At 45.7% G+C, this 24495-nt stretch overlaps 1 protein-coding gene across 1 annotated transcript in view; it reads right to left on the minus strand.

The window, feature by feature from the left end:
- Nucleotides 1-24495, minus strand: part of arhgap28 (Rho GTPase activating protein 28) — a 184393-nt gene that overhangs the window by 143046 nt on the left and 16852 nt on the right. The window lies entirely within an intron of this gene.

The raw sequence follows: 24495 nt of genomic DNA on the forward strand, positions 1-24495 counted from the left end.
ACCCCAGAGTGTTTTTGGGAAACGCTTGTGTGAAGAGCTGAAAGGTCTCAAGTCATTTTTTTTTGCCAAGGACCTGACATCGCATATCAGTGTGATTTGTATAATTGTCTGGAATTCTCTCTTTCTTAAAATACTACATGTATTTACTTTTACTTTTTAAAAATTCCATCAGCCCTTTTCAGCATTGGTTTAACTTAAAAACACAAATACAATAGTGATAAAAATTCTCCCAGTGCAAATCCCCGGTGGCACAGTGGTTAGCACTGCTGCCTCACAGCGTCGGGGACCCGGGTCCAATTCCCAGCTTGAGTCGCTGCCCCGTGTCTGCGTGGGTTTCCTCCGGGTGCTCCAGTTTCCTCCCACAGTCTGAAAGACGCGCTGGTTAGGTGCATTGGCCATGCTAAATTCTCTCTCAGTGTACCCGAACTGGCGCCGGAGTGTGGCGACTAGGGGATTTTCACAGTAACTTAATTGCTGTGTTAATGGAAGCCTACTTGTGGCACTAATAAATAAAGTTAAAGTTAAAAGTATAAAAACTCTCCCTCGATGCTCGGATACATGTGATCAAACCTCACTCTGCGACTGGATCCGAGACTTCCTCACCCACAGACCGCAATCAGCAAGGATAGGCAACAACATCTCCTCCATGATTATCCTCAACACCAGTGACCCGCAAGGCTATGTCTTCAGCCCCTTATTAAATTCCTGATACACATATCACATATGACTGTGTGGCTAAATTCCCCTCCAACTCGGTTTTCAAGTTTGCTGATGCCACCAGCGTAGTGGGTCGGATCTCAAACAATGACAAGGTGGAGTCTGGTGAAATGGTGCGACAATAGTCTCTCCTTCAACGTCAGGAGATAGTCATCGACTTCAGGAAGCGTAGTGGAGGACACGCCCCTGTCTACATTAACGGTGATGAAGTGGAAATGGTCGAGAACGTCAAGTTTCTAGGTGTCCAGATCACCAACAATCTGTCCTGGTTGCTCCATGCCAACACCATAGTTAAGAAAGCCCACCAAAGCCTCTACTTTCTCAGAAGGCTAAGGAAAGTTGGCATGTCCGCTACGACTCTCACCAATTTCTACAGATGCACCACAGAAAACACCCTTTCTGGGTTGTATCACAGCTTGGTATGGCTCCGGCTCTGACTAAGACCGCAAGAAACTACAAAGGGTTGTGACTGTAGCCCAGTCCATCGAGCAAAGCAGCCTCCCATCCATTGACTCCGTCTGCACTTGCTGCTGCCTCGGAAAAGCAGCCAGCATAATCAAGGACCCCACACACCCTGAACATACTCTCTTCCACTGTCTTCCGTCAGGAAAAAGATACAAAAGTCCGAGGTCAAAAACTTACCTGGGGTTCACATGTCTATTAATGGCAGGTTAAAAAACATTGGGAGCAAAGCTTTACCCCTAACATCATAATAACACAGAACAAATACACCATCAAGTTAGACTTATCCTAACAGCCACCTGTTTATAGTTTCAAAATAATGTCAACCCTAAAAATGTATACACAAATTGAACTTAAACCTCTGATTGGAAGCCATCTGTGTAGAACAGCTGAAGTTGATCCCAGAAGGGATATCCTTGTGGCTAGACCTTGCTGTATAAGGAACTGACCGGATTCTTTAGATTTCAGTCTAAATTAATCCAATGTAAAAATAGACAAGCATCATTTTATTGAGCCATAGAATCATCGGGTCTTACAGTACAGAAAAGGCCCTTTGGCCCCTCGAATCTGCACCTACAATAACTACCACTAAAGATGCGCTAATCCCATTTTTCCTGCACTTGTCCCATATCCTTGAATGTTATGATATTTCAAGTGCTCATTCAAATATGTTTTTAAAGGTTGTAAGGTTTCCGGCCTCCACTACCTTCCCGGGCAGTGCATTCCAGATTCCCACCACCCTCTGAATGAAAAATATTTTTCTCAAATTCCCTCTGAATCTCTCGCCCTAACACTAAAACTATCGCCCCTTGTGATTGACACCCTCAACCAAGGGGAACAATTGTTCCCTACTCACCCTTTATAGCACAGAAGGTTGCTGTTCTGCCCATCATACCTGTACTATCTCCCTAAAATATCTATCAATTAGACCTGTCACCCTGGGTGTTTGCATTTTTTTTCTTTGCCAAGTGTTTACCGACTTTTGAACATATTCATCATTTAGAAAATTGTTTTGAAATTTCACACATTGGAGCATATTTTTCAACGGAGAGTCTGTCTGGGTCTAATGGAACAATGTTAATAAGTTTTAAGTTGATTTATTAATGTCACGAATAGGTTTACACTCACACTGCATGAAGTTACTGTGAAAATCCCCCAGTCGCTACTTTCCAGCGCCTGTTCGGGTACACTGAGGAAGAATTTGGTATGGCCAACGCCCCTAACCAGCACGTCATTGGACTGTGTGAGAAAACCAGAGCACTGGGGGGACGCCCACACAGACACAGGGAGAACGTGCAAACTCCACGCAGACAGTCATCCAAGTCAGGAATTGAACCCGTGTCCCTGGCGCTGTAAGGCAGCAATGCTAACCAATGTACCACCGTGCCACCCCCCCCCCCCCCCCCCACCATAGGCTCCACTCTTCAGTCTGATCCAGCTTGATTTTTCCCGTGTACCGGAATCTTGCTGTAGGAACCAAATGTTAAAACAACCTTTTGAGTTGTAAAGGAGAGAAATTGTCACGGAAAGATGGGTGGCACAGATGGGGACAAGAATGTAGCGAGCCTTTCCAATGTTAACATTTTAAACTTAATATTGTAACGGTTTATTCTGGCGGAATGGAATGACTGTCTGTATGGAGTCTGCACGTTCTCCCCGTGTCTGCGTGGGTTTCCTCCGGGCGCTCCAGTTTCCTCCCACACTGCAAAGATGTGCGGGTTAGGCGAAATGGCCATGCTAAATTGCCCCTCAGTGTCCCAAGATGTGTAGGTTAGATGGATTAGCCATGGTAAATGTGTGGGGTTACAGGGCAGGGGAGAAGGCCAGGGCAAGATACTCTGTCAGAGAGTCCATGCAGACTTGATGGGCCAAATGGCCTCATCTACACTGTAGAGATTCTAAGAGTCAAGAACCCGGGGCGGTGGTGGGGGGTGGGGAGGTGTGGAGGGGGGTGGAAAGGGGCACCGATTTAAGGTGAATGGCAACAGAAGCTAAGGTGACACGAGAAAAACGTTCCAAAATCGCAGCAATGGTTAGGAAGGAGGCAAATTCAACCACAGCTTTCCAATGGGAATTGGATCATTATCTAAAGAGAAAGGATTTGCAAGACCACAGGGAAAAGGCAAGGGAGTGGAACTAGTTGAGTTGCTGTTCTTGCATGAGAGGCAGCACAGCTGAACGGTTGCAGTACAAAAGTATTTTATGATTTTTATAAAACCCAGTAATAAATATGCAGAAAGAAATTAAACCCCATGGGCCGCACTTCCCATCTCCATGACGCGTTTTCCAGCTGCGGAGCCATTGGGCGCAAGATCTTCCAGTCTCGCCATTGTCTGGAGAGTTTTGCATGGCTCATCCATCCCGCGAAGAACCAGTCACGGGGGAGTCGCCTTGTGGGACTGGAAAATCCTGCAGGTGTTCAAAAATCTATCTATCTTTGCCTTAAAAACATTCAATGAGGTAGCCTCAACTGCTTCACTGGGCAGGGAATTCCACAGATTCACAACCCTTTGTGTGAAAAAGTTCCTTCTCAACTCAAATCCTAAATCTGCTCCCCCTTATTTTGAGTGAAAATGGTCAAGAGCTTCAAGTTTCTAGGTGTCCAAATCACCAACAACATGTCCCGGTCCCTCCACGTGGATGCTATAGTTAAGAAAGCCCACCAAGGCCTCTACTTTCTCAGGAGACTAAAGAAATTTGGCATGTCGGCTACGAATTTCACCAATTTTTACAGATGCACCATGGAAAGCATTCTTTCTGGTTGTATCACAGCTTGGTATGACTCCTTCTCTGTCCAAGACCATAAGAAACCACAAAGGTCCAACACGGTAGCACAGTGGTTAGCACTGCTGCTTCACAGCGCCAGGGGCATGGGTTCGATTCCCAGCTTGGGTCAATGTGTGGAGTTTGCACATTCTCCCCGTGCCTGCGTGGGTTTCCTCCGGATGCTCCGGTTTCCTCCTACAATCTGAAAGACGTGCTGGTTAGGTGCATTGGCCCGAACAGGTGCTGGGCTGTGGAGACTAGGGGAATTTCACAGTAACTTCATTGTAGCCTTAATGTAAGCCTTACTTGTAACTAATAAATAAACTTAAAACTTAGGGTTGTGAAAGTAGCCCAGTGCATCCAAGCAAACCAGCCTCCCATCCATTGACTCCGTCTACACTTCCTGCTGCCTTGGAAAAGCAGCCAGCATAATTAAGGACCCCATGCACCCCGGACATTCTCTCTTCCACCTTCTTCCTTCGGGAAAAGCATACAAAAGTCTGAGGTCACGTACCAACCGACTCAAGAACAGCTTCTTCCCTGCTGCCATCAGACTTTTGAATGGACTTACTTTGCATTAAGTTGATCTTTCTCTACACCCTCACTGTGACTGTAATACTATACTCTGCACCCTCTCCTTTCCTTCTCTATGAACGGTATGCTTTGTCTGTGTAGCGCGCAAGAAACAATACTTTTCACTGCATACTAATACATGGGACAATAATAAATCAAATCAAGGGTGAACTCTGCTTGTAAATTCAAGGTCTGAGGGATCTACACGGCAGTTAGGCTGTCTGTTTCTGCCTTCCTTCTACTGCACTTCCTCTGCGGTTAGAGAACACGGGATACCCATAGGAAACCCACACAGATGTTCCAGAAATAAAAAGGGCTAAGTGCTTGGCACAGAGCTTACTGAACAGAGAAAAACCAACAAAAACCAACACAAAGGCTGGAAAACTGCTTCAAAATACAACAATCAGCTGTCTTGTTGGATTACACTTTTCTGCATAAAGAGGCAAGCTGGACAACCATTTTATACAGATAAATTTCCTCCAGTATTAAACTGTGTTCAGAAAATCAGTCAATTTCTACACTAATATTCAGAATTGCTTAAGATTCACTGGGGACTGCACTCATATTTTTTACATATTTGATCTCGAGGTATGGACAATGTTATATTTATTTTCTTTCGCAAGTTGTGCAAAAGTGGTGGTGGTGAGCTTTCTTCCTGAAGGCGGCACGGTGGCACAGTGGTTAGCACTGCTGCCTCATAGCGCCAGGAACCCGGGTTCAATTCTGGCCTCAGGTGACTGTCTGTGTGGAGTTTGCACATTTTCCCCGTGTCTGCGTGGGTTTCCTCCAGGTGCTCCGGTTTCCTCCCACAGTCCAAAGATTGCGGGTTAGGTGGATTGGCCATGCTAAATTGCCCCTTAGTGTCAGGGGACTAGCTAGGGTAAATACGTGGGTTTATGGGGATAGGGCCCGGGTGGGATTGTTGTCGATGCAGGCTCGCTCGATGGAACAAATGGCCTCCTTCTGCACTGTAGGGGTTTTATGAGGGGCATTGCAGAAGGCAAGACCAATCAACCATTTCATGTGAGACTGGAGTTACATGGCGGGTGGGCAGTTAGGGATAGAAACATAGAAATATAGAAGCAGGAGGAGGCCATTTGGCCCTATTGAGCCTGCTCCACCATTCATCACGATCATGGCTGATCGTCCAACTCAATAGCCTAATCCTGCTTTCTCCCCATGACCTTTCATCCTGTTCGCCCCAAGTGCTATATCCAGCCGCCTCTTGAATACATTCAATGTTTTGTCACCAACTACTTCCTGTGGTAATGAATTCCACAGGCTCACCACTTTTTGGGTGAAGAAATGTCTCCTCATCTCCGACCTAAATTATCTATCCCGAATCCTCAGACTGTGACCCCTGGTTCTGGACTCCCCCAACATCGGGAACATCCTCCCTGCATCTACCCTGCCTAGTCCTGTTAGAATTTTATAAGTCTCTATGAGATCACCCCTTATTCGTCTGAACTCCGGCGAAAACAATCCTAACCTCGTCAATCTCTCCTCGTACATCAGTCCCGCCATCCCCAGAATCAGCCTGGTAAACCTTCGGGTCAGGTTCTCCTCTCTGTAGGACATTAGGGACCCATTTGGGCTTTTAACACAGGTCAGTCACTTTCCTTTTTTTATTATTGGTGTTGGCCCAGACTTGTTGGGAGCCATTTTAGCTTGTATCACCAAGTTAAAAAAAATAGTCGTCAGCCTCTTTCACCTCTCAACATCAAATGGAACATCATCAATCAACGGGAAATTCGAATCGGAGAGGCGTATAACAATTTGCTCACAATAGCCTGATGCCCAGTGAAACAAGTTAGAATTACCCTGGATTCAACTTCACAATTTACCATGTTGGCATTTGAACTCAACTCAAGAAGCGAAAGCGATATGAGAAAAGCTTTTTCATCCAGCAAGCGAGTAAGGTTTGGAATGCACTGCTTGGCAGAGGCAGGTTCAATCGAGGCATTCAAAACCGTTAGAGGAAAAGGAAGAATGTGCAGGGTTACGGGGAGAACTCGGTGGAATGGCACTAAATGAATTGCCGATTCGGAGAGCCAGTGCAGTCACGATGGCTGAATGACCTCCCCCTGTAACTATTCTGTAAACTTCAGGATTTCTGGTCCATAGCTGTGGCAATTAAACATTTACACCCACCAATGTAAACAAATTACATATAGGCACAAGAGACCACAGTTTGTTGATGCCTTCTCGTTTTCGGACCATAAGCTGTGCAAGAATGCAAGCGGATGTTTGAAAGGTCACTTTGTTAGTTGAAACACTGGAGCAGCAGCATCAATAGAAACCAACAACCTAACCCCTCTATTGGTTTTGTTTTTGGTAGAGCGGTACGGTGGCACAGTGGTTAGCGCTGCTGCCTCACAGCGCCAGGGACCCAGGTTCAATTCCGGCCTCGGGTCACTGTCTGTATGGGGTTTGCACATTCTCCCCATGTCTGCGTGGGTTTCCTCTGGCTGCTCCTGTTTCCTCCCACAGTCCCAAAGACGTGTGGGTTAGGTGGATTGGCCATGCTAAATTGACCCTAGTGTCAGGGGGATTGGCAGGGTAAATGTGTGGGGTTACAGGACTAGGGCCTGGGTGGGATTGTGGTCGGTGCGGATTCGATGGGCCAAATGGCCTCCTTCTGTACTGTAGTGATTCTATGAGACTGTTGGCTTGGACTTTTTGCACTGCGAATGATGCCAACTCTCACGATCAGTGAAACCTTAAGTCCTTAATCTTGTTAGAAACAGGAATTAGATTGTGTACGTTGTCAGGCACTGTTTAACAGTGAGAGCACTGTACGTAGCCTCTGACAGTATGTTAACAAGGCAGAACCACTGTGAGGAAGAAAATCCCCAAGATTAAAACTCCTGGCAATAACCTGAAGAGCTTCTGAAGGTAAAACTTAGAGAATATAAGAATCAAGCAACTCACATGGTCGTCCCAATTATTAGGAAATTTGGGTTATTTTTCTTTGTTGTTTCTCTTTGAAGGATTAATCATCAAGTGAAAAACCAGAAAATCTCCAGCACTCATTCATGTAGTGAAAAGATGCGGAACGTAGACACACATAATTTTTAAAATAACCAGGAAATTGTTGAACAAAAGAACTCCCCTTCTCGCTGCTAATAATAGTTTGGAGGATATACCATAAGGTATTTTAAAAAGGGAACCAGGAATTAATTTATTTCCACACGAGCGTTTAACTCTAAGTCAGACAGCATTCATGAATCACAACTTCCCAGAACTGGTGAGGGTGCTAGACTCACCATGAGTGGCCAGAAACTCATTCATGTCAGGTCTCTCATGTGCTCTGGTTCACCCTTAATCCAGCCCACCACACTAAGGAATTCTCAGACAGAAATGCAGCAGATATTAAACACCCCATTTACAGATCGCAAAACAAAGGTTAGGACATTAACTGATGCCGAAATGTCACTTTTTTTTTTTGAAATGGTTTTTTAAAATCTATGAAATTTTAGGGATATTATTAAACTAGAAAGAGTGCAGAAAAGATTTACCAGGATTCTGCCGGGACTTGATGATTTGAGTTATAAGGAGAGGCTGGAAAGACTGGGACTTTTTTCCCTGGAACATAGGAGGCTTTGGGGTGATCTTATAGAGGTCTATAAAATACTAAGGGGCAAAGATCAGCTGGATAGTCTTTTCCCAAAGGTAGGGGAAAGTGGTGTAGGGAGGGCATGAGAGAGATAAGGGCCTCAGCAACATGAAGGCATGGCCACCAATGGTGGAATCATTAAAATCAGGGGATGCTCTAAAGGCCAGAATTGTAGTGCAGACATCTTGGAGCATTATGGGGCTGGGAGAGATTACCAAAATAGGGTGGGTGTGAGGTCACAGAAACGTTGGAAACAAGGATGTGAATTGTGCTCTTGTGACAGTTATTGTGCACTAAAGTGCCCAGGAGGTTTTCCACATGACAAGATCCCACAAACAATGTTAAAAGGACAGTTAGCAATTGAACCAAACTAACACAACCAAACAGAAGTTGTAATTCTCCCCCGGTCAGCGCTGTGATTCTGTGTAGCTCCCAATCTATGCTTCTATCTAACAAAGGTCTCATGCTGCCATACAAAATTTACCAGTCTTGCCTTTAAATCAGGCGGCACCTGCATTCTTGCTTTGTACAAAAATAACAAGTGTATTATATTGCAGTTTGATCTCCGAACAGGTTTGTTTTAGTGGCTTGTAATGTTCGATTCACCTTCCAAACCTGTGCACAAATAAAGCTAAAGTATACAGCTGCCAAAAAGGAGATGGGGGAGACTCGCAGAGAGAACGTACTCCTAACACAGTCCTCCAGAAGGGTCATTTGCATCTGAAACATTGGCTGGAATTCCCCGATCTCGTACGCACTGCCCCCCTCCCCACCCCCCGCCACGCCACCGCTGCCAGCGAGAATGGGGAATTTGGCACTCGGCCAAAGCTCCATTCACTGCAGCGGGTCCGGAGAACGCTAGCCACAGGTGAGGTCAGAGAATTCCAGCCCATTCACTCTGTTTCTCTCTCTGCAAATGCTGCCAGACCATGAATTTCAGCTATAAGGAGAGGCTGGATAGACTGGGACTTTTTTCTCTGGAACGTAGGTGGCTTTGGGGTGATCTTATAGAGGTCTATAAAATCATAAGGGGCATAGATCAGCTGGATAGTCAACATCTTTTCCCAAAGGTAGGGGAATCTAAAACTAGAAGGCATTGGTTTAAGGTGAGGAGGGGAGAGATACAAAACTCAGCACTCAGATCCTGCGCGGATCAGCTGGCGGGGGATTCATAGACACCTTCAATCTCTCTTTACAACAATCTGAGGTCCCTATCTGTTTCAAGAAGATGACCATCATCCCAGTAGCCAAGAAAAACCAAGCAGCACTTCATAATGACTATCCGCCAGTAGCCCTGACATCCATCATTATGAAGTGCTTCAAAAGGTTAGTCATGGCATGAATCAATTCCAGCCTCCCGGACTATCTGGATCCACTACAATTTGCTTACCGCCACAACAGGTCCACTGCAGACGCCATTTCCCTGGCCCTGCACTCAACCCTGGAACACTTAGATAACAAGGATACCTATGTCAGACTCCTATTTATTGACTGCAGCTCAGCCTTCAACACTATTACTCCCACAAAACTCATCTCCAAACTCTGTGGCCTGGGCCTCGGCACCTCCCTCTGCGACTGGGTCCTGAACTTCCTAACTCACAGAGCACAATCAGTAAGGATGGGCAACAACACCCCCTGCACCATCATCCTCAACACCGGTACCCCACAAGGCTGTGTTCTCAGCCCCCTACTATACTTCTTATACACCTATGACTGTGTGGCCAAATTCCCTTCCAATTCGATTTTCAAGTTTGCTGACGACATCACCGTAGTGGGTCAGATCTCAAACAATGATAAGATAGGAATGAGGTAGAGAATCTGGTGAATTGGTGCAGCAACAATAATCTCTCCCTCAATATCAACAAAATGAAGGAGATTGTCATCAACTTCAGGAAGCGTAGTGGAGAACATGCCCCTGTCTACGTCAATGGGGACGAAGTAGAAAGGGTCGAGAGCTTCAAGTTTTTAGGTGTCCAGATCACCAACAATCTGTCCTGGTCCCCCCATGCCGACACTATAGTTAAGAAAGCCCACCAATGCCTCGACTTTCTCAGAACACTAAGGAAATTTGGAATGTCAGCTACGACTCTCACCAACTTTTACAGATGCACCATAGAAAGCATTCTTTCTGGCTGTATCACAGCTTGGTCTGGCTCCTGCTCTGCCCAAGACCGCAAGGAACTACAAAAGGTCGTGAATGTAGCCCAATCCATCACGCAAACCAGCCTCCCATCCATTGACTCTGTCTACACTTCCCGCTGCCTTGGCAAAGCAGCCAGCATAATTAAAGACCCCACGCACCTCAGACATTCTCTCTTCCACCTTCTTCCTTCGGGAAAAAGATACAAAAGTCTGAGGTCACTTACCAACCGACTCAAGAACAGCTTCTTCCCTGCAGCTGTCAGACTTTTGAATGGACTTACCTTGCATTAAGTTGATCTTTCTCTACACCCTAGCTATGACTGTAACACTACATTCTGCAATCTCATTTCTTTCTCTATGAACGGTATGCTTTGTCTGTATAGCGCGCAAGAGACAATACTTTTCACTGTATGTTAATACATGTGACAATAATAAATCAAATCAAATCGAAAGGGTCCAGAGGGGCAATTCTTTCACACAGAGGGTGGTGAGTGTCTGGAATGAGCTGCCAGAGGTAGCAGTAGAGGCGGATACAGTTTTGTCTTTTAAAAAGCAGTTAGACAGTTACATGGGTATAGAGGGAAACGGGCCAAATGCGGGCAATTGGTTAAAAAAAAGGGTGGCATGGATATGTTGGGCCAAAGGACCTGTTTCCATGCTGTAAACCTCTGTGACTCTATGAATTTTGATTTGATTTATTATAGTCACATGTATTGGTTAACCTTGACCCACGACTATACCTGCTCCCCCCAGCCGTATAAAAACTGATCTGCTCAAAATGTTTCCACAAACAAGTCAGAGAAGAACTACTTCACCTGTTGGCAGAGAGCTAAAAGTTCAGTCGGGACACCAGGAAAACACAGCTGCCGTTTTTCAAATGGGATCACTTACACCCATCTGGGGGGTAGGGTGACATAATGGTAAGGTAAGGACAGCTGATTTCCTTCCCTTATGGGCATGAGTGAACCAGATGGGTTTTCCCAACAATGGTTTCATGGTCATCAGTAGACTTTTAATTCCAGATTTTTTTTATTGAATTCAAATTTCACCATCAGCCGTGGTGGGATTTGAACCCGGGTCCCCAGAACATTACCCTGGGTCTCGGGATTACTAGTCCAGCGACAATACCACTACGCCACCGCCTCTCCTACCCATTTAAAAACCATGAGGTCCTTACAGAAGGAAGTCTGCTCTCCATGCCTGATCTGGGGTATATATTGGCCTTGCCAATGTAATTCAAATCCCAAGAACAAGGAAAAACAAGCTGGAATTTGTAGCGTTTGTGCATAGCTTTGCATTTGCCCAACATGACTATTTCATTCAATAGGAGCAAAATTGGGCTTAGTAAAGGCTATTGTTTGGGACCAAAAAAGCGTCCAATACAAGCATGCACACTTGTGCTGTGGATGCTGCCAGATGCCACCTTGGTGAGGGCATTACACTGAGTACAGCTAATGTTCACCAGAAGAACGCAGCGCAAAGAGACGAATGTCAATTGGAATGTCGGACATCAACAGTGCCATTTTGGAATTCAACACTCCAGCCAACACCATCTTAATGCACGTCCAGCTGTGCCAGGTTAAGTAGCAGGAATGGCAGCCGCCATTACTACTTACTGGTTAATTCCTGGCTGGTTTCTCAGCTGTTGGTTATGGTTGAAATTCGCCAAATACTTGCACGTAGTTCTTTCAAGTTGCAAAAGTCTATGGGGAGTCCGGGTGGCCAGGGCTTTGGGCTTGTTCCTGACTCAAGGCTTCCTGCCACACAAACCACTTTCTTCCAGATATGGGTGCTGTAAAAAAACATTTCCATTCCAGGAGAGGGAGAATGAACAGAGGCCATGTCAAATAAAGAACAAAGAACAAAGAAAATTACAGCACAGGAACAGGCCCTTCGGCCCTCCAAGCCTGCACCGACCATGCTGCCCGACTTAACTGGCGGCACGGTAGCACAGTGGTTAGCACTGCTGCTTCACAGCTCCAGGGTCCCGGGTTCGATTCCCGGCTCGGGTCACCGTCTGTGTGGAGTTTGCACGTTCTCCTCGTGTCTGCGTGGGTTTCCTCCGGGTGCTCCGGTTTCCTCCCACAGTCCAAAGATGTGTGGGTTAGGTTGATTGGCCAGGTTAAAAATTGCCCCTTAGAGTCCTGAGATGCGTAGGTTAGAGGGATTAGCGGGTAAAATGTGTGGGGGTGGGGCCTGGGTGGGATTGTGGTCGGTGCAGACTCGATGGGCCGAGTGGCCTCCTTCTGCACTGTAGGGATTCTATGAACTAAAACCCCCTACCCTTCCGGGGACCATATCCCTCTATTCCCATCCTATTCATGTATTTGTCAAGACGCCCTTAAAAGTCACTACCGTATCCGCTTCCACTACCTCCCCCGCCAACGAGTTCCAGGCACCCACTACCCTCTGTGTAAAAAATCTGCCTCATACATCATGGGCATGAGGTTAGTGATTGGGGTCGGTGATGGTGTTAGGCTCTGGGGTTAGATCTGCAGTTCCTGGCCGCGTTGCAGGTGTCTTCCACGGGCATCAACGGTCAGATTAGTGTCGGTGAAAGTGTCAGGTGGTGTGGTCTCGATTTGCAGCAGTTGGCGGGGTTGCAGGTGTCCTCCACGGACATCAAAGTTCAGAATAGTGTCGGAATTAGTGTTCAGAATTGAACACTACATTCCAAGTGCGGCCTAACTAAGGTTCTATAAAGCTGCAACATGACTTGCCAATTTTTAAACTCAATGCCCCGGCCGATGAAGGCAAGCATGCCGTATGCCTTCTTTGTCGAGCAGGGCAAGCTTCTGAAAGTGGAAGTGGGGAGGGTGTTGGTGTGGGGTATTGGGGAGAAGGGCTCCCATCATGAGACCAGGGACCCGGGTTCGGATTGCTTGCCTGGGTGACTGTCTGTGTGGAGTTTGCACGTTCTCCCCATGTCTGCGTGGGTTTCCTGCAGGTGCTCCGGTTTCCTCCCACAGTCCAAAGATGTGTGGGTTAGGTTGATTGGCCATGCTAAGTTGACCCTAGTTTCGGGGGGGTTAGCAGGATAAATACATGGGGATAGGGTGAGATTGTTGTCTGAGGCCTCGGCTTGAGGAGGGCAGGAAGACGGTTGTGGTGGAGCTAGGAGGAGGGTCAGTTGCAAGGCCAAGGGGTGGACCTCCGGTGGCCCTTTCCCCTTCCCCAATGCTGGGTCCCTCAGCCACTTTTGTGGGGCTATTGAACTTTTTGTGGCATTGCATCCAGCTCCTTGATGCTTCTCTCCTGGAATTGGCCCCCCAAGGCTATTGGTCCCACCACTCGCCTTCCACAGCCACAGGGATATTGGACATCTCTTCTTTTTCCCGTCCTAGACCTCCAGAGCAGTGTCCAGAAACCTTGGTGCCCGCTCTCTCCTAGCATTGTGCCATTTCTCACTGTTCCTCAGGTCAGTCAGATTGACTTCCTGCCTAACTCACAACTGTCTCTGTGGAGTTTGCACGTTCTCCCCATATCTGCATGGGTTTCTTCCAGGTGCTCTGGTTTCCTCCCACAGTCCAAAGATGTCCATGTTAGGTTGATTTGCCATGCTAAATTGACCCGAGTGTCAGGGTGATTAGCCAGGTAAATGTGTGGGGTTACGGGAATAGGGCTTGGGTGGGATTGTGGTCGGTACAGACTTGATGGGCCAAATGGCCTCATTCTGCACTGTAGGATCATGATTTGTTCCAGTTAAGAGATGTAGGTTCTCTTTAAATGGTGCGAGAAAGTCATTATTGTGGGATCTCGGTGATTGATGGATGCAGCTAATCAACACCATAATTAGCGCAGGCTGCACGCAGGAATAACTCTACATATTCAGGGACCATAAAGTTGGCTTGAGGCCAGCATTACGGTCAAAGGGCATGGATTTTGTGATCCTCACGGAAGTTATATGCAATTGAACTCCCTCTGTACCTGCTGGACTTGAACAATAACATTCTCAAAGGCCACATATTAACATTTTGATTGATTAACTCACGACCATGCACTTTCAACTGATTAAAACTGCTTTATTGTAAACCTCATCCAGTTATGCACTCGTTGATGGCAGTGGACATTTGTCAAAATGTTTTGACTTTCCAAAACGAGGAGAGGTTTAAATTTCAAAGGAAGTCTAAGAATGCAGTGTTTTATGAGGGATTAACATCAATACTATAGCCAGATCAAACATTTTAAAGCAAATAACCTGATTGAATGTATGAGTTGAGCTCCATCATTGGCAGCTCATAGAATCATAGAAACCCTACAGTGCAGAAAGAGGCCATTTGGCCCATCGAGTCTGCACCGACCACAATCCCACCCAGGCCCTACTCCCATATCCCTACACATTTACCCCGCTAATCCCTCTAACCTCCGCATCTCAGGACACTAAGAGGCAATTTTAGCATGGTCAATCAACCTAACCCGCACATCTTTGGACTGTGGGAGGAAACCGGAGCACCCGGAGGAAACCCACACAGACACGAGGAGAATGTGCAAACTCCACACAGACAGTGACCCAAGCCGGGAATCGAACCCAGGTCCCTGGAGCTGTGAAGCAGCAGTGCTAAACACTGTTCTACAGTGCCGCCCCCATGGCTGATGGTGAGTCACATGTCAGTCCTGATCATGAGAGAGTGGCCTGTTCCCATCCCTGAAGGTCTTTAGTTATGAATATCCAAACTACAAAAGGTTGTGAATGAAGCCCAGTCCATCACACAAATCAGCCTTCCATCCATTGACTCTATCTATACTTCTCGCTGCCTCAGCAAAGCAGCCAGCATAATCAAGGACCCCACGCACCCCGGACATTCTCTCTTCCATCTTCTTCTGTTGGGAAAAAGATACAAAAGTCTGAGGTCACGTACCAACCGACTCAAGAACAGCTTCTTCCCTGCTGCCGTCAGACTTTTGAATGGACCTACCTTGTATTAAGTTGATCTTTCTCTCCACCCTAGCTATGACTGTAAAACTACATTCTGCACCCTCTCCTTTCCTTCTCTGTGAACGGTATGCATGTATAGCACGCAAGAAACAATATTTTTCACTGTATGTTAATACATGTGACAATAATAAATCAAATCAGAATCAAAACCAACCAGTTCACTGAGTAGCAGTTTACAGGTTTGTTTGATGAATAGCAGTTTTACTGAATTCAATTTTACAATTTGCTGGTGATGGAATTTGAATTCTGAACCTCGAACATCGCTAATCCAATAGTTTCACACCGGGCAGCTGCACCCATTTCTGAATAAATTTGCTGCTGCGTTTTAGCCACTGTCACTAAAATGGATAGGCAGTGGCCTAGTGGCCCCATGGTATTGTCACTGGACTAGTAATCCAGAGACCCAGGGTAATGCTCTGGGGACCTGGGTTCGAATCCCACCACGGCAGATGGTGAAATTTTAATTCAATAAAAATCTGGATTTAAAAGTCTAACGATGGCCATGAAACAATTGACAAAGAATAAAGAAAAGTACAGCACAGGAACAGGTCCTTTGGCCCTCCAAGCCTGTGTCGATCATGATGTCCTTGTGAATTTAAAAAAGCCTTCTGCCCTCACTCGGTCCTTATCCCTCTATTCCCTCCCTTTTCATGTACCCATCCAGATGCCTCTTAAATGTTGCTAATGTGCCTGCTTCCACCACCTCCTCTGACAGCATGTTCCAGGCATCCACCACTCTCTGCGTGAAAACTGTCCCCTGAACATCTCTCTTAAATTTTCCCCCTCTCACCTTGAACCTGTGCCCCCTTGTAATTGACACTTCCACCCTTGGAAAAAGCTTCTGATTATCCACCCTGTCTGTGCCTTTCATAATTTTGTAGATCTCTTATCAGGTCTCCCCTCAGCCTCCGTCATTCTCGTGAAAACAATTCTAGTTTATTCAACCTCTCCTCATAGCCAACACCTTCGACACCAGACAACATCCTGGTGAACCTTCTTTGCACTCTCTCCAAGGCTTCCATGTTCTTCTAGTAGTGAGGTGACCAGAACTGCACGCAATTCTCCAAATGCGGCCTAACCAAGGTTTCCTATAGCTGCAACATAATTTCCCAACTGTTGTACTCAGTGCCCCAGCTGATCAAGGCAAGCATGCCATATGCCTTCTTAATCACCTTGGCTACCTGTGTTGCCACCTTTAGGGAACTGTGGACCTGCATGCCCAGATCCCTCTGTATGTTAATGTTCCTAAGGATTCTGCCATTTACAGTATAATTCACACCTAAATTTGATCCTCCAAAATGCATCACCTCACATTTGTTTGGATTAAACTCCATCTGCCATTTTCTGTGCCTAAGTCTCCAATCTATCTACATCCGGTTGTATCTACTGACAATCCCTGGCACTATCAGCAACTCCACTAATCTTCATGTCATCTGCAAAATTACTAATCAGGCCACCCACATTTCCCTCCAGATCATTTAAATATACTGCAAACAACAGAGGTCCGAGCACTGATCCCTGCGGAACACCACTACAGATGTCCATTCTGAAAAGCACCCTTCCACTGCTGTTCTCTGTCTTCAATGACCAAGCCGTCTTGTGTCCATCTTGCCAGCTCAACCCGAATCCCATGTGATTTTAGTTTTTATACCAGTCTGCCATGTGGGACATGTCAAACACCTGACTAAAGTCCATATAAACGACATTGACAGACCTTCCCTCATCAATTATCTTTGTCACCTCTTCAAAGAACTCAATCAAGTTGGTAAGACATGACCTTCCCCATACAAAACCACGCTGCCTGTCGCTAACTAGTCCATTTTCTTCCAAATGCGCATATATCCTGTTGATTCTCGAAAAAAACCCCATCTGGTTCACTAATGTCCTTTAAGGAAGGAAATCTGCCATCCTTACCTGGTCTGGCCTACATGTGACTCCAGAGCCACAGCAATGTGGCTGACTCTCAAGTGCCCTCTTAAATGGAGGTCAGTTGGGGATGGACAATAAATGCTGGCCCAGCCAGCGACACCCACATTCCGTGAACAAATAAGACAAAAACAACCCTTTTGTGTGGAGCTCCATCAAAGAACAAAGAACAATACAGCACAGGAACAGGCCCTTTGGCCCATTAAGCCTGTGCCAATACGTCATTTCTATCCCTCTGTTCGCCTACCATTCACGTGTCTGTCATGATACACCTTGAACGTTGCTAACGTGCCTGTTTCCACCACCTTCACTGGCAGTGCATTCCAGGCACCCACCACCCTCTGTGTAAAAACTCTCCCGCATGTCTTCCCTAAACTTTCCCCCCTTAGCTTAAATCTGTCATCTCTTGTATTCGACTCTTGTATTCGACCCTGGGAAAAAGCCTCTGACTACCCACCCTGTCTATGCCTCTCATAATTTTGTAGACCTCTATCAGGTCACCCCTCAGCCTCCGTCTTTCCAGTGAAAACAATCCGAGTTTATCCAACCTCTCCTCATACCTAAAGCCCTCCAGACCAAGCAACATCCTGGTAAACCTTCTTTGCACCCTCTCCAAAGCATGCACGTCCTTCGGGCAGTGTGGCAACATCAAGTCACCTCCAGTTATTACACTTGTGAAGGAAGGTTGAACAGGTTGGGCCTGCACCCATTGGAATTTCGAAGAATGAGAGGTGAACTTGTTGAAACATAAAAGATCCTGACAGGACTTGATAGGGTGGATAGCTGGAGGATGTCTCCTCTTGTGGGGGAGATTAAAATGAGGAGACATAGTTTAAGAATGAAGGTCTTCCCTTTTAAGACAGAGGTAAGGAGAAACATTTTCTCCCAAAGAGCCATTGGTGTGTGGAATTCTCTGTTCCAGAAAGCAGTGGAGGCTAGGTCACTGGATCTATTCAAGACTGAGTTAGACAGATGTTTGTTGGGGGGTGGGGGTGAGGAATGTGGGGCAGAGACCACAACTAGTTCAGCCACCATCTTATTCAATGGTAGAGTAGGCTCGAAGGGCCGAATGGCCCACTCCTTCTCCTAAATTCCTAGGTTATTATATATATTGGGAATACATGCATGTGTAGAAGTAGAGAAGGTTACACAGATAGGAGGCTGACATAAACGCCCGGAGAATATTGACCTTGGGGGCACTGGGGAATGAGGAACTAATGTAGATCAGCAAAGATGGACATAATGGCCAAGTGTGACTCAGCGAGAAATGGGATGTGCACAGAAGAGTTCTGGATGAGTTGAAGCTTACGCCAAGTGGACATAGGGAGTTTGATAAAAGAAGGTTACTTTACATAACAATCACTGGACTTCAAAAGCAACTTGTGTGGAAAGCTTTGCGAGATTTCAATATGATATATATCCTCATAAAATCATATTAAAATTGAAAATAAGGCTACTCTAACGGTATTCACTTATTGAAATACGTCTCCTTCAATTCACACAAAGACACTTTATAAAGAGTGAGAGCAGAGATTATTCTCCTTACACCATTAATAACACCACAGTGCCAAACAAACCATGCCCAAATCTCTGATAGTCTACAAGAAAACACATTTAAGTCTGGAAGAATCCATATCCCTAAAAGGAAATTGGATCAATACCTTTGGAGTAAAAGGTTAGAAGATTTTGCAAATGTCAACAAATCTGTTTAATTCACAAGGGGGTGGCATTGAACAAAATGGTATGGATATGATGTGGAAATGGGTTATTTGGCCCAATTACAGCACCGTGGCACAGTGGTTAGCACTGCTGCCTCACAGCGCCAGGAACCCATGTTCTGATTCCTGGCTTGGGTCACTGTCTGTGTAGCGTTTGCACATTCTCCCCGTGTCTGCGTGGGTTTCCTCTGGGTGCTCCAGTTTCCTCCCACAGTCTGAAAGACGTGCTGGTTAGGTGCATTGTCCATGCTAAATTCTCCCTCAGTGTAACCGAACAGGTGCCGGAGTGTGGCGACGGAGGGATTTTCACAGTAACTTCATTGCAGTGTTAATGTAAGGCTGCTTGTGTCACTAATAAATAAACTTAAATTACCAGTCTATATTGGTGTTTATCCTTCATCTGAGCCATAGTCCTAATCCAGTGTGTGCATTCTATCGCCATATTATTGATAACTTGATGTAGAAACTGGTTCATTGCAAACAAACGTAAACTTTATTGGGAGCACACATTTACAGGTTCATCACCATCTTACTACCTGGAGCACTGCACTGGTGCCACCCACTGGTTGATTGGCAGGCGATAGGGGTGACCTCTCCCTTTACCACATTTCCTCCCCCCCTTAAGTTCCTCACACAAACAACACCACATTAGCAATGCCTCTAGGCTTTAACTTCACCTCCTTTACAAATCGAATCACCACTCCCATTGCCACAGTGACCCTGGGGTTCCTTGCCCTAGAGGAGGGTTTTTGATTGGAGCAGAGAGTGGAGGAGAAGGAAAATCAGGGTGTCATGGATTGAGGAAGAAATGAACCAGAGAGGCTGAATTAACTTGCACCATTCCAAACTTTCTTCTCTTGAGGTAAAGATTAAAGTGATGTAGGAATGGCAAGTTGCAATCATTCCTGTATTACCATAACATGACATGAGAGTCACTCTGTTAGGCCCCTAACCACCACACGGGCAGGAATTGTACTTCCGTTATCTACTTCTTATTTTTTATATTTGTACAGGACACAACAGATGAGAACATCCCATTTAATTCATACAACTGGCCTAGCTTAGTCTCAGTGACAGGGAAAGCAGGCAAGGCCTTTCAATTCATCCTTATTCAGGAGTAATCGTCTGCTTTTTGGAAATATATATATTTACATTCGTTACTTAGATTGAACAGAGACAATGAGTAGGTCAAAACATCATGGAGTCAAATGCAACCCTTGCATGGATGGTTACATCTTGCATCTTCATAACTTGATGGAGTTTTTATCCAGGTAATATTTTCTTCAGACCTGCGAATGTACAACTACATATCATAGATTCATAGAATCCTACAGTGCAGAAGGCGGCCATTCGGCCCATTACATCTGCACCGACCACAATCACACCCAGGCCCTAACCCCACAACCCCATTTACCCTAGCTAGTCCCCCTGACACTAAGGGGCAATTTTAGCATGACCAATCCACTTAACCTGCATACCTTTGGACTGTGGGAGGAAACCGGAACACCCTGAGGAAACCCACGCAGACACAGTGATCCAAACCGGGAATCGAACCCGGGTCCCTGGCGCTGTGTGGCAGCAGTGCTAACCATTGTGCCACCATGCCTTTTGGAGTATATTACAGTAACGTCTTAAGTCTCGCAGTTAGATTTAGGTCATTCAGGGGCACATGTGGTTAAAAAAATGTTACATTGGTTGTTCTGCCATCCATCTAACGGACTAAATGACGATCAATGATCGCCATGGCAACCACAAAGGTGGCACCTGCTGTTTGTGTGCCTTTGGGCCATCAGTAATGTGTAGCATTTAAACTGGATTTAGCTCATGGAGATTGAAAAGCTCCTTCGTTCTCCGCCCTGTCATGTTACTGTGTTAACTGATACCATTTTGGTTACACCAGGTTGCTTCTGGTCCTAGAGGTGGTTAGACAGTAAGCACTCATCTCCAATATAAGCTGTTCCGCAACAGAGTGGAAATGCCTGGAAAAACAGCTAAAAACGCGATCAATAATATTCATAGACAAAAAAACAAACTTGTAAAAATAATTAATTCCAAAAGAGGGTAGCTCAACCAATGTGGGGCAACCTACAGCCTGGGGGCCACATGCGGCCCATCTGGGTTCTGAGTGCGGCCCACGAGACATTTTGTTGACCATTGCACACACGCAGGGTCCTCACATTATGCTGATTTCCATCGGCGTAGTTTTTTTCCCAACTGGTCTGACTGAAGTGATACGCACGTAAAGCAAGAGTAAGTGAAGTGTGTGCTGATTGCTTACAACATTGACTGTGAGAGCTCCCTCTGTGTCCAAAGTGTCAATATTTCTTTTATTTTTACCACTTGAAGTTGATGATAGTTCCATTAATACATCAGTGATGAAGCATTTTCTATAACTTGTTATGAAATATTCAGTTAAATGTATTTAACCTCAGTCAAGGGGTTATGGTTCGTGATTTCAATCTTGCGGCCCAGTGAGATGAAGGAAGACGGCTCATGTGGCCCACTCACTAGCCAAGGTAGCTGAATGATTCAGATCCTGATCTCAAGCACACTCTTTCAATGTTGCTTCCCTGAAAAATGTGATTATCAGAGAAAGTTTGCATAAAATAAACACATTCCGTGACCCAGATCCCAATCCCAAATTCCAGGGCACTAAACCGCTTCCTTTCACTCCCATTGTATGAAATATCTGGTGATGCCAGCACTGCCTGCTTTTTAATTACCTTGGGCTTTCCAAGCGACGCATAAATCAGTGCAACCATTCCACTGCCAAACTTTGGTCAGGGCCACGGCAATGATTGATTGGTCTAATCGCCCCGCTGTTTACTGTTTGTTATTGGTTTTATTTACAGATGCCGAGTGGCTGATTAAGCACATTGGTATGTCGTCTTTTGAAATTCTAGCCCTTAGCGAAACATTTCCGGCTGATTCACCACACGTTTATTGCGATTCAGGCCTACAATCATCTGCACTCCTGATAATTTAAAGTAATTGTATTTGCACTTAAAACATACAATTATCCAAAGATTTGACTTAAGCAATCTTGAGCTTTTAAATAAGTGTATGTAGATCAACCCTTTTAAAGCCTCCCAATGATATCTTTATTGCCAACTCAACATCAGTCAAACAGATTATCTGATCATTATCACATTGCTGTATTTGAGGCCTTTGCTAAGCGCAAATTGTCGGTGATATTCCCTGTGTCACAGTGGCACTGACACCTTCATTGGCTGAAAATCACTTTGGGAGATTGTGAAAGGTGTTATGTGAATTAAAGTCTTTCCTTTTCCAATGTCCTTTATTTATTTATTAGTCACAAGTAGGCTTACATTAACACTGCAGTGAAGTTGCAGTGAAAATCCCCCAGTCACCACACTCCGGCACCTGTTCGGGTACACTGGGGGAGAATTTAGCATGGCCGATGCACCTAACCAGCACGTCTTTCAGACTGTGGGGGGGAAACCGGAGCACCCGGAGGAAACCCACGCAGACACGGGGAGAACATGCAGACTCCGCACAGACAGTGACCCAAGCCGGGAATTGAACCCGGGTCCCTGGCGCTGTGAGGCAGCAGTGCTAATCACTGTGCCACCGTGCCACCCACATGTGCCACCAGTTCTGTACTGCTATCGTCGAGAATCTAAGTACGTGGTTATGTTTGAACTACACATTTTCAAATGAGAAATTCTTCATGATTAACAACCATTTAACTTACGTCAATTTTCTGCCTTCACCTCATGGAGTTACTAACTCTTGTCAAGTAAAGTTCCACAAGTGCCGATCATCCTTCAACACCTCACTCAAATGAGCACATACCAGTGTAAGTCCAGATGACATTTTGACAATTTACTTGACCTGACTGGGCTGTCACAGTTGAGATGAACCAATCCTGTCTCCACCTATTGTTTATAAGATCCGCATTCTTGAGTGGCGCTCAATGGATAGAGATCAGGAATGGGAACCTTGGCTCTTTATTTTCCCGCTTCCCTAGACCAGGGCACTGAGGCCAAGCGCAGCTCCTGTCACCATGTGGACAAGATCCGCTGACGAAACAGAGATAGGTGATCAAACCTGGGACTCTGCTGGCCTACCAGTTCATTGGCCGAGTTCGCCCATTGCAGGGGCAACCGTTAACTGGTTCACTCCTGACCCAAGCGAGAGTGATAAAATCAAGGATATATTTAACATTTTGTTACTGGAAACGGACATCATTCTTCACGGGTGCACAAATGCGTCAAAAAATTGGGCCTCTCGGACAGAAAGAATCTGTTGTTACACTTAAAGCAGCAGCGGCCACAGACAGACGTGCATGCAATCCATTAGGAACCATGTCACTGAGATGAAAGAAAGCAGAACCTTAGGGAGATGCCAGAGGATTACGGCCGTTAGACTAGAAATGAGCTCTTAGCACAGCTTTCCCCGGGGCCCCCTGGGGAATAAGGAAGGACCATTATAGTCTCACTCGACTGATCGAGCCATGACTTCATTCAGTGGAAAGATTTCCCATTTTTCAAATAAAGGTAGATGACAGCCCCTTCCTTCTCCACTGACCCAGTGCCGCGCAGATGTTTCAAAACTGCTGTCAGGTTATTTTTCTCCAGTGATTGGCCTGTGAAAAATATCTGGGTGTTTGGAATCTTCACTCTGCGTGATTAGCAGAAGCTCACTTGCACAATACATCACAAGGCTACAGATAGCAGCGGATTAGCCTACAATGAGGCCGACATTAAGTCACTTAATAAACCGTGGCTTGTACCTATTTACAACTTTTATGTCAAGGCTTGATTGAAACATCCAAAAAAAATACAGATAAGGACAAACTCGGATTAGGGATAAAATTGTGGGAGGGCTGCAGTAGAGGAGGGTGCAAGAAAACAGGCTTCAAATACTAAGTTTAAGTATTAGTATCACAACTAGGCTTAAATTAACACTGCAGTGAAGTTACTGTGAAAATCCCCTGGTCGCCACATTCCGGTGCCTGTTCGGGTACACCGAGGGAGAATTTAGCATGGCCAATCCACCTAACCAGCACATCTTTCGGACTGTGGGAGGAAACCCATGCCGTCACGGGGAAAACGTGCAGACTCCGCAGAGACAGTGACCCAAGTCGGGAATCGAACCTGCATCCCTGGTGCTGTGAGGCAGCAGTGTGCTAACTACTGTGCCACCATGACTTAGAATCATAGAATCCCTTCAGTTCAGAAGGAGACCATTCAGCCCATCGGGTCTGCACCGACCACAATCCCACCCAAGCACTAACCCCATAACCCCATGCATTTACCTTAGCTAGTCCCCCGACACTAAGGGGCAATTTAGTATAACCAATGCACCTAGCCGCACATCAGTGAGCTGGATGAATGAGCCTAACTAACTCCGACATTATTAGAGTTCTATCATTTGTGTTATACTCGGAAGCCCATTTGAAGTAAATCTCAAGTAGAAAATGGCAACGTTCTGTAAAGGTAGAACACTATTCAAACATCACAGATCAGGAGTTTATGCAGAAAGGGACGAATGTTACAAGAACTGCCTCTCCCTTTCTATTCCTCCTACCAGAACAGGTTCTGAGTCACAAAGCAAACCCTGTATGATATTGAATAAATAATGGAATCCAACCATAGGGCAACAGTAGAAATCTT

This window comes from Mustelus asterias, chromosome 7 (genome assembly GCF_964213995.1).
Source record: "Mustelus asterias chromosome 7, sMusAst1.hap1.1, whole genome shotgun sequence".
Taxonomy (NCBI): Eukaryota; Metazoa; Chordata; class Chondrichthyes; order Carcharhiniformes; family Triakidae; genus Mustelus; species Mustelus asterias.